Consider the following 7,219-nt stretch of genomic DNA (forward strand, 5'->3'; position numbering starts at 1 on the left):
TTTATTTTAATAAATGTCTATTTTAATGTTTTTCACAATAGAATAAATGCTTCTCTTGATGACTGCAGATACATAAGGCTGTTCGGTAGTATCCAGAACCACCACAGGAACAGTTGTTTTCCTGATTGGTGTGTAGTCTTCAGTAATTAAAAGGAATTACTTGTTTCGAACTGCTGTCAAACCAGCAGGACTGCATTTATGCATCCATCATTTTCAGGATTGTTGGTAACCTGGGCATATTTTCCTGAGGAAAAAATGGGAAAAGGGGGGATGTTAATGTTGATAAAAACTAACTTTTCCCAAAATATTCTTTTTTTTTTTTTTTAAGATTTTATTTATTTATTTGACAGAGAGAGTGAGCACAGGCAGACAGAGTGACAGGCAGAGGCAGAGGGAGAAGCAGGCTCCCTGCTGAGCAAGGAGCCCTATGTGGGACTCGATCCCAGGAGGCTGGGATCATGACCTGAGCCGAAGGTAGCTGCTCAACCAACTGAGCCACCCAGGTGTCCCAGCCCAAAATATTCTTAAACACCACTTTGAAGAAAGAAAAAAAATTACAGTAAGATCAATGAGATTTTACAAATCACTCAAAATCAAATGGTTCTGAAAACAATTCTTATATACTGTTTTTATATTTTTTTTTACAAGTGGTGTTCAGTTCCATTCTGTTAGTAAGTTGTTATTAACAAGCCCTTGTGGATTGACCTGAACATTGTTACTTTTCCACATACTTTTTCTACTACTGGAAAATGCAACAAATTTTAATTTTCAAATCAATTCAACCTATTTTATTTTTAAAAAAAGTTTTTAAAGGTTTTATTTAGGGGCACCTGGGTGGCTCAGTGGATTAAGCTTCTGCCTTCGGCTTGGGTTATGATCCCAGGGTTCTGGGATGGAGCCCCATATGGGCTCTCTGCTCAGCAGGTAGCCTGCTTCCCTTCCTCTCTCTCTCTGCCTGCCTCTCTGCCCACTTGTGATCTCTGTCAAATAAATAAAATCTTTTTTTTTTAAGATTTTTTTTTTTAAGATCTCTGTCAAATAAAAAAATAAAATCTTAAAAAAAAGAGATTTTATTTATTTGACAGAGATCACAAATAGGCAGGCAGGCAGAAGGGGAAGCAGGCCCCCCACTGAGCAGAGAGCCTGATGTGGGGCTTGGTCTCAGGATCCTGAGATCATGACCTGAGTCAAAGGCAGATGCTTAACCCACTGAGCCACCAAGGCACCCAATTTAACCTATTTTAAAACTGAGATCTGGCAATAGGAAGTATGAGTTAGTGATTCATATGAAGATTCAAGAAATTAGTGTATTCTTCAATTTCAGAGAACATTAAAGTTTAGAAATCCCTGGACCCAAAAAGCAGAAAACTAAGAAAATGAGGAATGAGGGAAGAAGAATTAAAATTGCTACATGACACCTTTTATTTTTAATTACTACTGAAATAATGTGGCTGTGTGTATGCTATGTCTCTCTTCCTTAGCTCATGGTTAACTTACTCTATTATAATCTTTAAGTATTTTTTGGTTATAACTGTAACTCTGCATCTGCTTTCCTCCTGATGCCTTTTTTTTTTTTTTTTTTGATTTAATTTTTTTTATTTATTTGACAGAGAGAGGTCACAAGTAGGCAGAGAGGCAGGCAGGCAGAGAGAAAGGGAAGCAGGCTCCCTGCTGAGTGAGAGCCCAATGCGGGGCTGGATCCCAGGATCCTGGGATCATGACCTGAGCCGAAAGCAGAGGCTCTAACACACTGAGCCACCCAGGTGCCCCCTCCTAATGCCTTTTAAAGCAGTCTTAAATTCTAACAATATAGTACACTTGTAACTGAAACTAGTTATCTAACTTAAAAAGAATCACATTCACAACTTTGTCTACAAAAATATTCTTCCTAAAGATTTAAATCTGATTTCACACCATTTTTAACTCTGCACTGAAATCTGCTGTGTCCTTTCAACTTGCAAATTTCAATTTTAGCATTGTGTAGCAGCAGCCCCATATTCAGAAATTTACTTACCCCAAATAACTTTGCCTCCTTGTGTCACAAGGCCCAACTCGCTCACGTTCACCTCAATTACAGTACCTTTGGTAATAACACCCAAAGTTGTATATAGTGGGGATGAAGGATTTTTTTTTTACACCAAGTATTGGCAGGCAAAAGGTGGCTTTCAATTCAGGATGTGTTACATGGGCCTTTTTGAAACGTAAGCCCTAGTAAGTCAAACACAAAAATGTTATGAGTCTAAATTGTTAACAACAATGAGCAATGATGATCCCTTTTTGCTTTTCTAGTTGTATTCGAAATAAAAAAATATCCCAGGGATGAACAATTTCAATCTTAAGGCATCAATTTAAAAACTTCTAATTATATAGACCAAAAAACCTGATAAATGTGTGAGGGAGAAACCCCAAACACACAACACTGATGTTTCAGCATGGAGTGTTACCTAGCATCATACTCAGATTTTCCTATTATCTACATTTTCTGAGGATTTGCAAGCATGCCAGGCACTATGATGGAGCATACAAATAGCTTTTTTAAGCAGGATAACCTTAACAACAACTCCCCTATTTTTTTTTTGCATGATAAAGATTGATAGGTGAAATGACTTGTTCCCAGGTTGAATGGTGTGTGGATGGAATTAAACTTAACTCTCCTGATTCCAAGTCTCTGCAGATCTCTGCTATTTTTTTTTTTTTTAAGATTTTATTTATTTATTTGACAGAGAGAGATCACAAGTAGGCAGAGAGGCAGGCAGAGAGAGAGAGGAGGAAGCAGGCTCCCTGCTGAGCAGAGAGCCCGATGCGGGACTCGATCCCAGGACTCTGAGATCATGACCTGAGCCGAAGGCAGCGGCTTAACCCACTGAGCCACCCAGGCACCCAGATCTCTGCTATTTTTAACATGATGAAAAAAGAGGGTGGATTGTTAGCTTTTCATTGATGGTAATACTGGTTTAAAACTGGAGACTCAAGCCCAGAGAGGTCTGTTACAGAGACTGGAGTCATCTCGTCACCCAGATACGGCCTTTGGGGGCAGCACTTCAGAAGCCGCAACACTCTACAGTCTCTTAAGTTTGATATTTGCCTGTAAGAGGGTAGAGGGGAGCGATACAAAAGTTCTTACTAATGGACTCATTAATGAATTTTGTAATAAACTTACATAGCTAGGAATGCCATCTGACTAATGCACAATGAGATTTATCTGCCAAGCTACAAAAAACCCCCCCTAGAACAGTATGATGACTATATTCTCTCCCTACAGAACTGATAGTTAAGAAACTATATTTAGAAAATTAGGAAATATGAAAATCAAAACAAGGAGTCCATAATACAATCCAGGGATAGGTGAAGGTTCTGTAAATGAACAGCAAACACTTTAGGTTGTACAGGCCATACTGTCTCACCTTCAACTACTCAATGTCTACAGAAAAAAAAAAAACAGCCATACACAATATGTAAATAAAAGAGCATGGCTGTATTCCAACAGAATTTACAGAAACAGGCTGCTCGACAACATTTTAATCCATCAAAAATTATTCAGGTTGAGGGCTAGGGTAACACTGTCAACTTTCCTCTGTTTTTCTAAGCAGAATGGATTTCCAGTAAAGAGAGCAATTTAGTGTGTTTTAAAGGGATTCTGCAAAAAATACATAGCTGACCGTTGAACACAGGTTTGAACTGCATAGGTTCCACTTAGAGGCAATTTTTTTCAATACAGTACAGTACTATAAAATTATTTTATTTCAGGATTTCCTTAACATTTTCTTTTCTCTCGCTTTAAGAATTATAATACATATAACATACAAAATATGTATTTATTGACTTTATATTATCAGTAGGGCTTCCAGGCATTAGTAAGCTATTAGTTTAGCTTTTGGGGAATCAGAAGTTCTGTGTGGATTTTGGGCTGTGCAGGGGGTGAGCACCCCCAATTTGAGTTGATGAATGGTTAACCAAATGTTCAGTTACATTTGAGAAAGGGGAGGAGAATGGTTTTGACTGTCATGGTTGTCTACAGAAATTAAAGTTCTACTTTTACATTACATTCTTTTTTCAGTGACTATATACTGAATGTTTTCAAAAGCATTAAGATAATTTTCTTACTAAATGCAAACTGCTTCTTGAAAAAAACAGTCCTACTCAAGTTTTCTAACTGTTCTCAAAGAGAACACGTGTCAGTAGATTACTTACTGAATGAGTAAGGTGACTTCACGTGGAAACAAAGGTTCTAATATGACATATATATAAAATCAGGATTCACTGACACTGCAGTAAGAATTAGTTTTCATTTCCTGTCTCTCTCAAAGCCAAAGACAAGATTCTTGATAGTAGTAGAATCCTTATCAATAACTTAACAGTATCCTTATCAATAACTTAAAAAAAAAAAAAAGCCTAAAAGGGTTTTTCAATCTCTTTTCACACCAATTTTAGGAATTTCAGGTAATTATACTTTATTCAATTTAACACAGCAACTAATATTTAATCCATTCCACTCTTACCATTGGCCTAATGAATCTTTCATATTTAGGTGGTTTTCGAGTAAAGCCATCTCCAACAAAGCAGACTTTAGTGACCATTCTTTTCCATGCTTTCTTCTTTCTCTTTCCTTTTCGAATAACTTTTAATACTTCTGTTTCTCCCTGGGCTCGAACTTTGGGTAAAGGAACTTCCCATTTTCCCTAAAAATAGACCATAGTTTAAAAATTTATCATGTAGTAAAAAAGCAATGAGAATAAAAATTTAAGCATGTTTTGTAGTTGTACAAAGTAGTAGATTCACTTTTTTCTAAACCAGCAAGATTTTGGCTCCAATGTTTTCTAGAAGTCTGCACCTGTCTCCTCAAAACCCCCCAATTAATTGGAACTATTAAGTTTCTTATCACAGATACATTAAATAAAATGGTTTGTGGGGTGCCTGGGTGGCTCAGGTCGCATGATCCCAGGGTCCTGGGATTGAGCCCCACATCAGGCTCCCTGCTCATGCCAGGAGGCCTGCTTCTCCCTCTCGGTCTGCCCTTCCCCCTTGCTTGTGGGACAAATAAACTCTAAAATACATAAATAAATCGTTGTTGCTGATGCTAAAAATCTCAAATGCCTTTTTATGAATGAAAAAAATGCCACCTGTAGTAGGGCACTGATTTCTCAAAACAGTGTATGTGCTTACTACTAAGAGTGAATAGTATAAAGTGGAAGACTGTCTCCACCTCTTATCTCAAGTGGACTTTTAGATTTTAATCACTAGAAGGACAAAAATCACTGTCACATTTTTAAGTTCTGCAGAATGAAAATTCTGAATGAAAAATTGAAGTCACACAAGGTAGAAAAAAGAATGATTTTATTAAGACAGATTTTAGAAGCAATTCTACCCACTCTACAGATAATGACTATGAAGAATGATTTTTACAACCTCCTGGACTTAAGTTCTTTTAATCTGTAAAACAAGAAGGGGTTAAGGCAGATAACCTCTAAAGTTTCTTTCGGGTGCCTCAAGTTACACCATTCTAATTTTAGGATAGCATACACCAAAATATAAGCAGCCTGTTTTTTTTTTGTTAAATATTTTATTTATTTATTTGAGACAGAGTGAGTGGGGAAGAAAGAAAGCAGATTTCCCACTGAGCAGGGAGCCCGATGTGGGGCTTAAGCCAGGGACTCTGGGTACATGACGCTGAGCCTACGGCAGACACTTAACTGACTGAGCCACCTAGATGCCTCAAACAGTTGTTTTTTAAATCAAAATTGGAGACTGAACATTTCTGATGGCTATCTGGATTTTTCTGTCAATTTTATCCCACAGATGTTTAAAAGTAGTATGTATGCCTTTATCTGTTTTTTTAGCAGGGCTTTAAACCTAATTTGATATCCAAGTGGTAATCTAGTAATATTAAAAAATGTTAATTTTTTGTTTTTAAGTCAAATCAGTTCGAGGTTTTTCCCACCATTCTACTTTTTTAAAACTAATTTTAGTAATATAGGGCAGCAAAAACAATTCAGCTGTAATCTTTTTCCACGAGAGCACAGCATTAGGAGGGGTCAAGTATAGAAAGCTGTTAAAATACTGAATTTGAGATTCATGCCATTACTAACTTTTTAGATGACTTTTTTACACTAAAGGATGTGTGGTATTCTATGTAACTTTTTAAAACCTGTTGTTAAATGCGAATGTTCTCATGATGAGAAAGTTAAATGTTTTTATTACTGAAATATTTAATACAAAATGAAATTTACAAAAAGACTTTGATATCTAAATAACGGGAATATAGCTGGACACCATATTTCCAATTACACGGAAGAAAAAGACTAATATTTCGTAATCTCCTAAACAAAAATGAAGATTTCAATTTTTCTTAACACCGCTTTCCTCTTTTTCGTTTTTGGTTAATCATATTAGAAAGTAGCTTTAGCTCGAGACTGTCCCTCACCTGTCCAGTAGATATGGCAGGTACTGCTCGCTTGTGGAGTCTTTTTTCAATCATTCTTTTGTTGGGTGTTTTCCTTTTCATGCATCTTGATACTACCCGAGAAGGAAGAAGATTACAAGATTTCAGTTTTAAGATTACTACTTCAAAGATGTTAACTGGTTACAATGAAAACTCATCACTATACTCTTTTTCATCTGTGATTTTTCTCAGCATGGCGCGGTTTATGTTAGAGCTTAGCTTCAACCAATCATCTTTTTTGCCTTTTTTTGAACGTTGCATGGAGCCTCTCGACCTTCTTTTCTTTCTCTTTTTCTCATGTAGTCCAAACATAGCCCTAGCGCTTCCGGTGTAACTCATAATATTCATTTTGTGGCTTTTAGTGTAATAGAAACATTAATTTAAGAATGTTGACAGAATTATGCTAAATAACACTCTGAATACCATATCAAGTACAGAAGGCCTTATGCCATCTGAATGTTCACTTGCTTAAGTAACTCTTGCGCTCTTAAGCCTATTTACATTATATGAGTTAAATATATGTTGATACTGAATGGTATAAGGCATCAGGATTTACATCTGTAATAATCTCAGTGAAAGTTAGTGTTTCGTTGAAGGGAATTGTCCAAAATCCACTGGACCACAAAAAGGATGACATCATTCCAGGATCTCTCTTTTCCTGAGCATGACTAATCTGTTTTTCAATAACATCATTATTCTTCATACTTTTTATTAAAAAAAAAAATACAGACTACAGAGTTTTGTAACCACCGCAATAAAATAGAGACTATTTCCATCACC

General features: G+C 36.4%; 1 pseudogene; it reads right to left on the reverse strand.

The window, feature by feature from the left end:
• On the reverse strand, positions 1–6,794 carry LOC123394190 (annotated as a pseudogene).
• Positions 6,795–7,219: the final 425 nt, after the last annotated feature.

Source organism: Mustela putorius, unplaced genomic scaffold, assembly GCF_011764305.1.
Source record: "Mustela putorius furo isolate JIRA1106 unplaced genomic scaffold, ASM1176430v1.1 tig00001709_pilon_pilon_pilon, whole genome shotgun sequence".
Classification (NCBI taxonomy): domain Eukaryota; kingdom Metazoa; phylum Chordata; class Mammalia; order Carnivora; family Mustelidae; genus Mustela; species Mustela putorius.